Source organism: Berghia stephanieae, chromosome 6 (assembly GCF_034508935.2).
Source record: "Berghia stephanieae isolate SIO BIC M18660-M18661 chromosome 6, UCSD_Bste_1.3, whole genome shotgun sequence".
Classification (NCBI taxonomy): domain Eukaryota; kingdom Metazoa; phylum Mollusca; class Gastropoda; order Nudibranchia; family Aeolidiidae; genus Berghia; species Berghia stephanieae.
In genome coordinates this window covers 59,778,884-59,793,883 of record NC_088365.1, presented here as the reverse complement: position 1 = coordinate 59,793,883, position 15,000 = coordinate 59,778,884, and the positions used below count along the sequence as shown (strand labels likewise).

Here is a 15,000-nt window from a genome sequence, read left to right as displayed (position 1 = left end):
TGGGGCATTTATAATGGATTTCGACGCAGAGATATAAATAATAGACCCCTTCACAACGCACTGTTGTCGTGCTATGACATTTTAACAATGTGGGTTTATAAATACTTGATTGATGGGCAAAAAACAAGACGATGATCGAGAGATGTTGATGTTCTTCATGTAATTGTCATTGTTTATCTTTTTTATGGGATGGAGCATAAATCGAGTAAATATCGCAGCATCAATATAGGGTAAAAAAAGGATAAGTTGTGATTCGATTTTATGGGATGGAGCATAAATCGAGTAAATATCGCAGCACTGATATACGGTAAAAATGATTTTAAGTTATTCCGGCGATCCTGATACAGTTGGTAGAGTACTCGTTTCATACGCAATGGGACTGAGATCGATACCGGATGTAGTCGAGATTTTGTGTGACCTCCCTGTCCATCCAGAAGCGATTGGGTCTATTAGATCTCTTGGAAAGCACTTTTCATTTTTAAAACAAATAGAGCAATATTCATAAACGTGCTCAAAGCGTTTCACAGGGGGTACCTAACCAACAATAGCACTCAGCATGTAGGACAAGACATGACGCCTGTTAGGCGACATTACATTTTTTTTCCGGAAGAGACAATGCTCATTTTAATTATTTTACACCTGATATACGATACCAAAAAGAATGTGAGCAAAAAGCCTTTTCCAATGACTCAACTATGCTCAGCCTCAGATCGGGACTCAAATCCTTTACCTTCCTGTTCGAAGATGAGAGTCTAACACCAGAGCAAACAGCCTGCATCATGCCTACATAAGCATAATCTCATATAAACCAACCCGTATCCGGGGATACATTTTTTGTAACAAAAAAACAAACAAACAAAAAAAAAACAATTTATAAATGTATTGATGAAACTGCCTGGGGACTCGAACTATCTATCAAATAATGATGATGATAATAATGATAATAACGATCATGATGATGATGCTGATGATGATGATGATGATGATGATGATGATGATGATGATGATGATGATGATGATGAAGATGATGATGATGATTACGATGATTATGATGATGATGATGATGATGATGATGATGATGATGATGATGATGATTACGATGATGATGTTGATTGATGATGATGATGATGATGATGATGATGATGATGATGATGATGATGATGATGATAATGATGATGAAGAAAAAGAACAAGAAGAACAAGAAGAAGAACAAGAACAAGAACAGGAACAAGAAGAACGATGATGATGATGATGATGATGATGATGATGATGATGATGATGATGATGATGATGGTGATGATGATGAAGAAAAAGAACAAGAAGAACAAGAACAAGAGCAAGAACAAGAACAGGAACAGGAACAATAAGAACGAGTAGGAGGAGGAGGAGGACGACGAGGAGAAGACAACACTTACAACAAGAACAAGAAGAAACCAAAAATCAAGCCACCACCGGTGCATCCTATAGATTGTTGTTCTTTTGACATTTGACAATGATCGGTTAATGCACAAGACGAATCAATACAGGATGACGGATATAATTTCTTTCCATTCCATCTTAAAGGTTTCACAAACCCACTGGAGTGTATAGAGATAGTATGCAGATGACGTCACTCAGGCCTTTGTTATTGTTTTTGCCATCCGCGTTTGTGAGTTGTTCTCACTAAACTGTATTAACCAGACTATAAAAGTTCATGGTTACACAGAGTTTCTGTGTTGGTCCGTTATACTTCCGGATGGCAATGTTGTGAACTCCTTGGCCAAGCGCATTCTATCTATAGGCAATTACATAATTGTGAAGAATATTGGGTTTTTTTTCTAGCTATTTGTTATAAACAAAAATGAATATAACAACTTTAAAAATAAAAGAAGCAAAAAAAATAAATGAAAAAACCCCAGCCAAAAACAAGAACAAAATACAAGAATCGGAACGTTTCAGGATCAAAACCCCTCTTCAGCCAACAAAACGAAACAATGAAAACATGAATACATTCCTAAACATACAAATCGACGGCAGAGAAACATTCGGCCCAAAATGTTCCGTGTTTTGTATTTTGTTATTTTTTGAAGCTGTTATATTCATATGTTTTTTGGTACTTTTCATACTTTAAAAAAACATTAGCTTTTGTACAGCACGATATCCACTAAACGTGCTCAAAGCGCTTTACAAAGGGTCCTTCACCAACAGCAACACGAAACATGTAGAACTTTACATGCCACCTGTTAGGAAGCATTACAATTTTTCCGGACAGAGAATTTGCTATTCACTGCCGTGTATTCATTTTACACCTGAGTACGGTGAGAGAATGTGGGTAAAGAGCCTTCCCCAAGGACTCGACTATGCATCGAGCGAGGCTTGAACCCAGGACCTTCTGATACAAAAGCGAGTATCGCACCACTAGACCACATAGCCTCACAGTCCACAGTCCACAGCTTCTATCTGCTTAATATCACTTTAGCCTTTTGTTCAAACATTGACTATAGATAGAATGAAGCTAACGTCACTCAGGTCTTTGTTATTCTTTTTTTTTTCATCCGCGTTTATGATTAATGCTCACTGAATTGTATTAACCTGACTATAAACGATCGTGGATACACACAGTTTTGTGTGTTGGTCCGTTATACTTCCGGATGGCAATGTTATGAGCTTCTTAGCCAAGCGCATACTATCTATAGATAGAATGAAGTTGACGTCATTCGGGTCTTTGTTATTGTTTTTCTTTTTTGCCATCCACATTTATGAGTAACTCTCACTTAACTGTATTATCCAGACTATAAAAGTTTATGGTAACACATAGTTTCGTGTGTTGGTCCGTTATACTTCTGGATGGCAATGTTGTGAGCTCATTAGCCAAGCGCATACTAAAGCGCTTTGAGCAGATTAGGTAGATATTGCGCTATATAAAACTCAAGTTTGTTTTTTTGTTACGGCATTTCTCTGCCCTGTTGTGTTCCATTGTCAAACCTGCTGATTTAATATGCGCACGTAGAAAGCTGCAACACTTTACTTTCTCTTTCCATTGGTTTCGATCGACGTGGGGTCAACCGAGTTCGATCACCCGCCTTGGCCAATTTACCTCGCCCTAGCCCAATTTGCGCAGCTGCACTGCGGCTGACGCCTGTGTAATTTCAGTCTTCTCTTGGAATAGACCCTAGAAAAAAATGTCCTCTACGGGATGAATAAAGAGAATTTTATTTTTTTTTTTTTTTTTTTTTTTTAATATTTGTAGGTCTAACATCCTGACACAATTATGGGCCTAGTTTTACATTGTTGTAATGGACAATGTAGTTTGTGGCCATCAGGAAAGATAGAAGATAAAATGAGTAAAGGTAGACCAAGAAAAACACATTTGAATAGTTTGAACAGCTGGGTGACAAAGAAAGAGAAGAGTAATATTATTTTTTGAGGTTATCTGATCAGAGTGATGAATGGCGTACCATGATCACCGATGTCTGGCACAGAATTGGTACTTGAAGAAGAAGAAGAAGAAGAAGAAGAATGGACAATATTTTGCATCATTTTTTGAGATTTACATCACAACAATAAGCCCAAAAGGAATTCAGTTATCAGACCTGCGAATAAGTGCACGTCGGTTTCAATTGTTCACGTATCAATGCAGCCTCATTAAATTTATTTTTTCTATTCTCATCTAATCATTTCTTTAATGTTTTTCTCTCCAGATTTTCCTTCTCACCCTCTATTTTTTCCTTCAATTTTCCTTCCAGTGTATTATTTCCCTGAAGTGTCGCGTCGACTGACGTGGCTACAATATAAATTTTTCCTTTTTCTTTATTTTTGACAATGATTATCATTTTTATTTATTTTTTAATATTTTTTTTTAATTTTGCTCTTATTGATTCAAGAACCTCGACGCTCATTTTCTTGGCTACAATAAAACATGAAAATAAATCGTAGAAATGGATTTGTCTGTTTCCATTGAATTACTCCATTCTAAATCTTGAATCTTCCAACAAATAAAGCTAAAAAACAAACATAGTTTCAACAACACAGAGTGATTACATTGAATTGCGCAATGTGTTATTGATTTGTGTATTATTATTTTTTTGCCGATCATCCTCGTCGCAGTGTCGTCTCGGGTTATAACGTGTATGTAGTTAGCTAATTTTATTTATTTATTTATTTATTTATATAAATTGTTTATTTATTATTTATTATATTTATTTATTTTTTCATTATTATTATTATTATTATTATTATTATTATTATTATTATTATTATTATTATTATTATTATTATTATTATTATTATTATTATAATAATTATTATTATTATTATTATTATTATTATTGTTATTATTATTATTATTATTATTATTATTATTATTATTATTATTATTACTACTACGACTACTATTATTGTTACACCACCACGACACCACTATCACCACAGCATCAAATGTAATGAATGTCGAGACGCTTAATGAGAGTTCAAATCTCTTCAAAAACACATTTACTGCTTTCTGTTATTCTTTTAACCCTCTTCTTACGAACCATAGGAAAATCATCACATTCGTGACGATCAAAACAGCACTTTTGCGGCTTTGTGGTCTTGTGGTTGAGTCCTTCGAGAAGGCTCACATTCTCTCACGGTACTTAGGTGTAAAATGATTACCTGGCCGTCAACAGCGGTGTCTCTGTCCGTAAAATCATAACATCGCCTAACAGGCGTCATGTCCCGTCCTAAATGATAAATGTTGCTGTTGGCCAGGGACACCCCTGTAAAGCGCTTTCAGCACATTAAGTGGATATTGCGCTATATAAAAGCTCAATTTAATTATTTACACTTTTAGCGTTCAGATTTCTTTTGTAAATCACCCATTTGAAAGACAAATGTTTTATTATAGCTATATAAACATGACAGTGTTGGGAGAGTTCATTTTGCTAATCAATATTATGCATAGAATGTATTTGTTGCATTTCTGTTTGACTAAGAAAATACTATTTCTGTGTTGAGTCGGTGTGAAATTCTCGGGAAAATTCCGAAAACGGCTGGTTTGGAAAGGTTAAACAAAATTTTCTGTTATTCTTTTAAACAAATGTTTCTGTTATTCGTGTTAACACATTAGACCACTTTCTCGTTACATTATCCCAGAGATATTATTATAACTCCTGCGTCATAATTTATTGTGTGTTTCTTCCCGTAATATAGATTATATATGCTATTCTTTATTATATTATTTATCATGATATAACATTATTTGAAATAACGAGCATCTATTTACTTCACGTTATATATCTAGGACTGTTTGGATTTCAATTTTGTTTATAACCATATTTTCCCGGTATGAAAACATATTTTTTGCTGATTTATTTTAAATTGAGCATTTATATAGCGCAATATATACTATACGTGCTCAAAGCGCTTTCAAGGGGTCCCTGTCCAACAGCAATACTTAACATGTAGGTCGGGACATGACGTCCAATAGGCGATATTACATTTTATTTTTTGGGACAAAGATAACGCTGCAAACGGCCAGTTATTCCTTTTACACCTGAGTACGGTGAGAGAATGTGATTAAAGAGCATTTTCCAAAGACCCAACTATGCGCCGAGCGAGGCTCGAAACCAGAAACTCCGATCCGAAAAGCGAGTGTCATACCACTAGACCACATAGCAGCAGGATAACGAATGAAAACAATGTCTTGCGTATTAAATCGTTTTCAAATTTCGACACGACAAATTTGACCATTCACCTTAAATTGATTTTGTGGATGGGAAAAAGGCTGCAAATTGCATTTGTGACCCACCGTCTCAAAACAATATTATGTCGGAACGAACCAAATTCTTAAAAGCCGAATTAAATGTTAAACTGGTCAAAAATATAAATTGTTTTCAATACCACCCTAAAATATGTTATCCATTCTCCCCAATAAAACATACAAACTCAACACAAGTCTGATATTTCTGGTTATAAATTCAATTTTCAACATCTTAACCATCCCGACTTAATACCGCTTTGATGCGAAGGGTCACATTTATACTTTTTTTTAAAGCTTAAAATGGTTTTATTATATGTAAAAGACATATCGGCAGTCAACCAATTTATTAGTCAGAAATAATTCTTCAGAGTCATTAGAATCATGGAGCCAGAGTTTTTCCCGGATTCTACCATTCTATCAAAAGAAAAATGCTTTCCGCCGGATCTAAAAAGACTACGATACCCAAATCACAGGCAGGGTGGACAGGGAGTCCGAAGAATATCCCGATCGTAGACGTAACCGATATCGGTCCTTTTACGTGTGAAGCGAGTGCTCTACCAGCTGAGCTATCGGGATCATCTAGTATAATCATTGTAATTATTGTTATTATTATTATTATTATTATTATTATTATTATTATTATTATTATTATTATTATTATTATTATTATTATTGTTATTATTATTATTATTATTATTATTATTATTATTATTATTATTATTATTATTATTATTATTGTTATTATTATTATTATTATTATTATTATTATTATTATTATTATTATTAGTAATAGTAGTAGTAGTAGTAGTAGTAGTAGTAGTAGTAGTAGTAGTAGTAGTAGTAGTATTAGTAGTAGTAGTAGTAGTAGTAGTAGTAGTAGTAGTAGTAGTAGTAGTAGTAGTAGTAGTATTGTTATTACTATTATTGTTATTATTTCTATTATTACTATTATTGTTATTCTTCTTATTATTATTATTATCATCATCATCATCAGCATCATCATCATCATCATCATTATCATCATCATCATCACCATAACTATAACGGTCGAACAAAAGAAAGGAATTTCGTAGTTCTCATCATTTTAACTTGACGAGTAACTTCCGGCATCCGGTTTGCCTATCATGGACCTGTCTTCTTCTACGACAATTATTTTAGAACTTCGAAGCTTTCGATCCATTTTAAGAAGGTTAGGTCTAGATCGCATCATAATATGTTTTTAGAATACAGTGCGCTCCTGCCTCGGGCAAATTGTCGCTCTAATAAGTTATATTTTCTCAATTGATATTAACACTGACTTAACTTATTATTCCATTTTCCCCCGACAACGCTGTTAATAGCCAGACATTCTTTCTACACCTGAATACGGTGAGCTATTGTTAGTAAAGAGTCTTTTATAAGGACTCTACTATGCGACATCCAAAAGCGGGACTCGAACCCAGGATCTATTTCCGAAACCTCATCTGTTAATGTTGTTTATAAAATAATAGAGTATTATTTCATGATATATATTGCATGCCACGTATATTGTGCCCCCAGGGCTGTAATATTTTATGGGGCGGTCGCTATATAAATAAATTACATTATTATTATTATCATCATCATATCATCATCATTTTCAGTTCCAAAGACAACATAGCCACACTTGTACATAACATTTAATTTTACAATCAACAGCTTTTAGCAGTTTACTATTTGCTTCCTAATTTGTCACTTTCACATACACCGATAAAGCACTTTTCTTTCATTTTAACCAGAGGAATTCTATTTCAAATGCCGATCTCAAGGGTCTGTATGACAGTTCTGTCTTGACTATTTCAATAATAAACAAAGTTCCCTTGGGGAATATTTGTCCTCAAGCTCTTTACCAAAAAATAATAGTGGGATAACATAGGCGTCAGCCGCAATGCAGTCCCGCAAATTGAACTAGAGCGGAAGTTGCTGAATGGCGGAATGGATGAAGGGCGGAGGGCCAATATATTCCGTTTTTTGTTTAAACTTCCTTATTTGTATAGAACCAGAAATTGTTGTTTTTTCTTGGACGAGTTCCTATGCCCTTTTCTCAATTTTTCCTGTTACAAAATTACAGTCAACTGTTTGCTTTTTTTAAAAAATGCAAATACCTAATCATCCCACAGCGATTACTGGGTTTATAATGTGTTTGTACACGCTTCGGGCTAAATCTGTTTTACACGGTATCGGAGTACGCAATGATAAATCGATTCTACGTCATACACATAGCGAATTGAACCATTTTCATGCGGGATTCTACTTCATTCTAACTTACATTATATTATATAAGCGGCTATGTGATCTAGTGGTATGACACTCGCTTTCGGATAAGAAGGTCCTGGGTTCGAGCCTCGCGCTCGGCGCATAGTTGAGTCCTTGGAAAAGGCTCTTTACTCACATTCTCTCACCACACTCGGGTTTAAAATGAGTACCTGGCCGTTAACAGCGTTGTCTTTGTCCGAAAAATTGTAATATCGCCTAACAGGCGTCATGTCTCGTCCTACATGTTAAATGTTGCTGTTGACCAGGGACCCCTTGTAAAGCGCTTTGAGCACGTTTAGTTGATATTGCGCTATATAAAAGCTCAATTTTAATTTTTTATATTTTGGAGTATACCAAAGAGTAGTTAACTGAGTTGATCAAGAGGGCATATGAGTAAACATACACATAGCGAATTTAACCATTTCCATGCGGAATTCTACTTCATTCTATCTAACATCATATTACATTTTGGAGTTTACCAAAGAGCAGTTGACTGAGTTGATCAAGAGGGCATATGAGTGAACAGACACATTGCCAATCTAACCATTTCCATGCGGGATTCTACTTCATTTTAACTTACATCATATTATTACATTTTGGAGTTTACTAAAGAGCAGTTATCGAAGTTAATCAAGAAGGCAAATGAGTGATGAAATAAGTAAATAAGAAATAGATTAATGAATGAATAAATAAATAAATATGTGAACATATACATAATTGAATAAATAGGTGAAAAAAAGTATTCATTTTTTAAAATTTTTGGGTCAGATGGTACTAACTCAGACGTTAGCCGCAGTGTAGTTCCACATAGTGGGCAATACAGGCTTGCTTAATTTCTCGTCTAGGGAAAAATGAGACTCTAACAACAGGGGTCATAATATACATGTTTTCTGGGTGTTAATGCATATTGAGCTTGCATGTAGCGCAATATCCACGTGCTCAAAGCGCTTTACAAAAGGGTCCATGGCCAACAACAACACTTAACATTTAGAACTGGACATGATACCTGTTAGTTAATAATACAATTTTTTTTCGGACAGAGACAACGCTGTTATCAGCATACTTATTTTCCACCTGAGTACATTGAGAGAATGTGAGTAAAGAAGAGCCTTTTCCAAGGACTCAACTATGCGTCGAGCGAGATAGTCACGAACCCATGACCTTCCGATCAGAAAGCGGCGAGTGTCATAACACTTAGACCATATTCTAGCCGCACAAATAATACGTCAAAGACAACATTATACAAAATATGATTTCAAGATGTTGTCAGTGCCATCCATGCCATCGATTATTTTTTCCGACTCGTTCAAGTCTTGTTCAATATGTCGGCATCTCCTCCATGTGTTGGCAATCCTTACAGTTGTAACTGTCTCTGGTCAAAGGGAGGCGACTTCCTTCCAATAAACGGAGGAGTTATCCGTCACATTCACATGTCTCGAATGTCATCATTGAATTGAGCTATTGAATTGGAAGCTGTGAAGGAATATGGTGGGGGTGGGGTGGGGTGGGATAGAGGGGTGGGGGGTTGGGGGGGGGGGGGGGGGGGTTGAGAGTGGAGATGGTGGGGGGAGGGGCGGGGTGGGGAGGAGGGGATTGAGACTGGATGATGAGGGTTTTGATTGAATGTTGTAAGTGACGTAATAATGATGGGATGACTGACGACTTCGAGGATGATGATGATGATGATGATGATGATGATGGTGGTGGTGGTAATGATGATGATGATGATGATGATGATGATGATGATGATGATGATGATGATGATGATGGTGGTGGTAATGATGATGATGATGATGATGATGATGATGATGATGATGATGATGATGGTGGTGGTAATGATGATGATGATGATGATGATGATGATGATGATGATGATGATGATGATGATGATGATGATGATGGTGATGGTGATGGTGGTGGTAATGATGATGATGATGATGATGATGATGATGATGATGATGATGATGATGATGATGGTGGTGGAGGTGGTGGTGGTGGTGATGCTGATGATGGTGGTAGTGGTGATGATGATGATGATGATGATGATGATGATGATGATGATGATGATGATGATGATGGTGGTTGTGGTGGTGGTGGTGGTGGTGGTAGTTGTTGTTGTTGTTGTTGTTGTTGTTGTTGTTGTGGTGGTGGTGGTGGTGGTGGTGGTGGTGGTGGTTATGGTGGTTTTGAGATGATGATGATGATGATGATGATGATGATGATGATGATGATGATGGCGAAGAGAAAGACAGGGAGAGAGAGAAATAAATAAGAGAGAGAAAAAAGATAGAGCAAAACATACACAGACACAAGCACACAGAGGCAGAGAGAGAGAGAGAGAGGGGGGGGGGGTAGAGAGAGAGAGACACATACACAAAAAGAGATATATCGAGTTGACAGACACAGAGAGAGGAGACAGACAGAGAGAGAGAGAGAGAGAGAGAGAGAGAGAGAGAGAGAGAGAGAGAGAGAGAGAGAGTTAGAAAGAGAGAGAGAGAGTGAGAGAGAAAGAGATATATAATAATAATAGAGTGACAGATAGAAAGATACATAACAAGTCCTTTCAGCAAGGTTTACTAGTAAGGACGACAGAAATTATAGTAAATTAGGACCCGTGGCTAATGAAGCAGGAAGGAAAAACCTTTGGGCATGGTAATGAAATCAGCCCGTTATTTGGGGCCGGGAGGGCATGAAAGATTCCTTTACCACCATAGAAAATAGAAAATAGAACTATAAGGTATATTAATAGTCCTGTCGGTGTGTGTCTATCGGTGTTGTACGTTTAGGTAAAATACTCACATAATCCGCCATCCAGATTAAACATTCCAACACGCAAAAGAGAGAGAGAGAGAGAGAGAGAGAGAGAGAGAGAGAGAGAGAGAGTTATTTTGGGCCGGTAGAGCATGAAAGATTCCTTTACCACCATAGACAATAGAACTATAAGGTATATTAATAGCCCTGTCAGTGAGTGTCTATCAATGCTATGTGTTTATGTAAAATACTCACATCATCCGCCATCCAGATTAATCATGCCAGCATACAAAATTTAATGTAACTTAACTTTTATAGTCTGATTGATATAACTTAGTGATCTCTAATCACTAACGGGCTGTCTAAAATTAATAACAAAGAGCTGAGTGGCGTCATCTTCGTTCCTTGTAAAGGAATTGCTGGTAGATCATTGATGCTGTACTCTGCAAAACAAAACTCGTTTATAAAATTTTGGCCAGAAAACTCATCCTTTAAATATCGATCGATTAAATGACATTCTTATTGTCAAAAAGTCCCAAACCTGAGATTTAAACAATAATGTTATTAATATAATAATAACTTTAATATTAACTTCTGTTTAAAATTTTTACAAATTAAAACAGAAGTAATGATTTGTAGGGCAAAGAAAAATGGTCCATTCCCGATGGTGAACTCCTCCTTAGATGTCAATGACAATTCTATAAAATCAAGTAACAAATATAGATAGATATAAATGACCCTCATCTTGTCAAAAAACGTTCAAAATTGGGACATCAAGGAAGTCCCATGTTTGGATGTTTTTGTTGGGGTTTTTTTTTGGACAAAATGAAGGTCATTTCAATCTATCGGTATTTGAAGGTCGAGTTGTCTGGCATTTTTTTAATGTGTTATTTTTTTTTTTCAAAGTAGGGCAGAGTGATAGAACATTCGCCCCAAGGTATTGGATTCTATTTTACTTGCCCCCCCCCCCCCCCATCACACCCCCCCCTCCTCCCCCCTTCTTCGCCCCACCGGTTGTGATTGGTTGGTTTTTTTTTTGTATTAAACCTGCCCAAAAAAAAATGATATTTCCCGAAAGACTACCTAGGCTTTTCTGCCCAAAAGTTAAAGATCTAAAAAATGTGTATGAAACAGTGCCGGACAAAGCATAGAGAAAAGTACAACAAAAAAAATTCATATTAACTCACTTAACCCTAACACCGACTATATCCGTATTTATTACATTTGTCTGACACAAATTATAGGCAAAGTATCAAAGTTAATGATTTTTTAGTTTTTACATGTTAATGGTAGTTCAATAAACTTTCTATGTACATGCTCATTTTTAATACATTTTTCCCCCAATTTTGAAAAGTCGCAAAAATCTGTAGGATTGAGTGAGTTAAGAAATAAGTCTGCGTCGACTGCCCAAGATAAGCTCGAGCTCTTTGGCCTTTATACACAAATGAGCTTTGTCTTCATTTTGACCAAATAATAATATATACATTATAGTAAAGATTGATTAAGGTACCCCCCCCCCCCCCTCACCCCTGTCCCCAAAAGTGGTCTGCTTTAACATATCTGGATATAGGTGCACATCGCCCCATAATATACCTTTGATTCACCGCAGAAGATCAATTCATATGTTTTTTTTATCTACCTCGAAAAAAGCCCCCATTGTGCAGCGCTGTGATGTGAACGATCGGGGTTTAGGGTCTTGCTCCTAGGAACAAACACTAGATGTTGGTAGCTTTTCTCGAACCCTTTGTCTTCTGGATGTAAGTCCAATGCCTTATCAACTCCACCAATACATATTCATGCCAACTGCTTATGTTTATGTTTGTGCGGCTATGTGGTTTTGTGTTATGACAATTGTCTTGGATCAGAAGGTCCTGGGTTCGAGTCCCTCTCTGAGCGGCGCATAGCTGAGTCCTTGGAAAAGTCTCTTTACTCACATTTGTGACTGTACTCAGGTGTAAACTGAGTACCTATACATTTACAGTGTTGTCTCTGCAAAAAAAAAAAAAAAAAATGATATCGCCTAACAGGCGTCATGTCTCGGCCTACATGTTCAGCGTTACTGTTTAGGCAGGACCTCTTTGTAAAACGCTTTGAGCATGTTAAATGGGTATTGTGCTGTATAAAATTACGCGCTTTTTATGTTTTTATTTTGTTTGGTTGGTTGGTTTTATGGTTTTTTTTTGTTTTGTTTTATTTTTTTTTTGTTTTTTTTTTTTGTTTTTTAAAATGCGGTTCCTCCTCCTTATTCTCTTGACAATTTTAGGAGGCCAAGGTTTGTGTCGCAACATTGTGAGATTGTCATTGCTGATTAACCGATTTCCAATACAGCAGCCTGTGGTATAATCCTCTTATAGCATTATATTCTTACAGACAACTTGCAGCAGACCCTTATATGGAATTCTGGTTCCAAGTATCCCTGACCCAATACAATAGGGCGTGCATAAATTTTAGATTTTGTTCTGAGATATAAAAAAAAGAGAGAGAAGGGAACTTCTTGATTTCTAATTTGCTCTTTATCATCTTCCTCCTCGTCTTAGTTCACTTCATCCTTTTCTTTTTTCCTTCCTATGCGCCACTTACTCTTTTTCCTCCTCCTCCTCCTCCTACTCTTCCTCCTCCTCCTCCTCCTCCTCCTCCAACAAAACCAACAACAAGCACAAAAATAATCGACATCCTCTTCATCAATCCAACGAATCCTTTTAGTAACTAAAAAGAAAAGAAGAAAAACAACATTTAATTTTTTTATTTTCAGCTATTTCTTTTCTATCTCGACCAGATCGTCACGGCAATAAGCAAGCAATATACTGCCGAATTGTGGAAAAACCCATATTTTAAAAATTTGTCAGAAAACACTTCCTTTACGTAATCATCTACTTAAATGGTTCCAAAATTGTCAACTATGTCGATCCTAGACTATTACGAAGAGAAATTTTGATGTCCCCTATTTAAGATATATATATAAAAATATATAAAAATATAATAAATAAAGTATAATATATAAAAATAGAAATATCCACATATTTGCAGGTCTGATAGCCGAACACAATTATTGGTTTGATTAAATATTGTTGTAGTGGACAATGAATAGTTAGTTATTTGGAGAGAATTTCCATTGCAACAATGAACCCATAAAAATTTGGATTATCAGATCTGTAAAAAAGAGCACGTTGGTCGGGGATCATTTTAATCAATTGACACACGAAGTAAACTTTTTCTTGCCAAAATTTGAAAAGGCGTTTTGTCAGCTTTTGGCAGTATAGTTGGCGTCATTCCGGACTTTACTTCCGGTTACCAATAAGATTAAAGACTGGCCTTTAGGCCATTCAGGATTTTTACTTCCTCTCAACACCCATTTGATTTCAGGGCGTTTCTCTCGAGCCAATAGATCTCTTTATATTCGAAAAAATGACGTAAAACTGAAATTTTATTACATCACAAATTTTTTGTCACATATGTTTGTCTGTTTGTTTTTTAGGGTTTTACGACGCTTGCAACACATTTAGGTCATTTCAACGCCAATAGACAGGAAGAAAATGGGATAGTCAAAAAAAAAGTTAAAGAGTACAATTGAAAGCACACAAGAAAAACTAAGACAAAGAGGAACTGTTCAAAATAGGGAATGATGATATGGATGCTGATTACAAGAGCACGCTTTCAATATACTCGGTTTGAGATCATCTAACAGTCTCATCCAGACACAAGCACAGGATCCCACCAAGAGGAATGCAGTCGAATGTTTACAGAATACATCCACAACTGAAAACCAAACCGACAATTTATACGGAGACACGATTTATAATGGAGAAAGAAAAAAAATATCATCTTCCAAAACTAGCACTAAAACACTTGACTGTTACCCTTTCAGCTAAGGACTCCGGCAATTTTAAAACCTCTAGTCATTTGATGTAGACTACTCTTAATATTAGCAGGGCTGTCAGCCTTCACAGTATCTATTTGAGAAAGACATATTTGGTGCAAGGGCTTTGTAGTATGCGTAAAAGAGCTTTTATAATTATTATTATTATTATTATTATTATTATTATTATTATTATTATTATTATTATTATTATTATTATTATTATTATTATTATTATTATTATTATTATTAATAATATTATTATTGTTATCATTATTATTATTATTATGTCTAAAGAATAAAAGAAGCCGCGTCTCCAGATGAAGAGAGGCCGCATTCATTTTAATAGTGAAATAAATAAATACATTAATGAGTTATACACGTGTAAAGCATATTTCAA

General features: G+C 35.7%; 1 protein-coding gene across 6 annotated transcripts in view; it reads left to right on the top strand.

Moving 5' to 3' along the window:
• The window catches only part of LOC144975348 (metabotropic glutamate receptor-like), a 245,421-nt gene that overhangs the window by 173,840 nt on the left and 56,581 nt on the right, over positions 1-15,000 (top strand). The gene's annotated exons all lie outside the window — the stretch shown is intronic.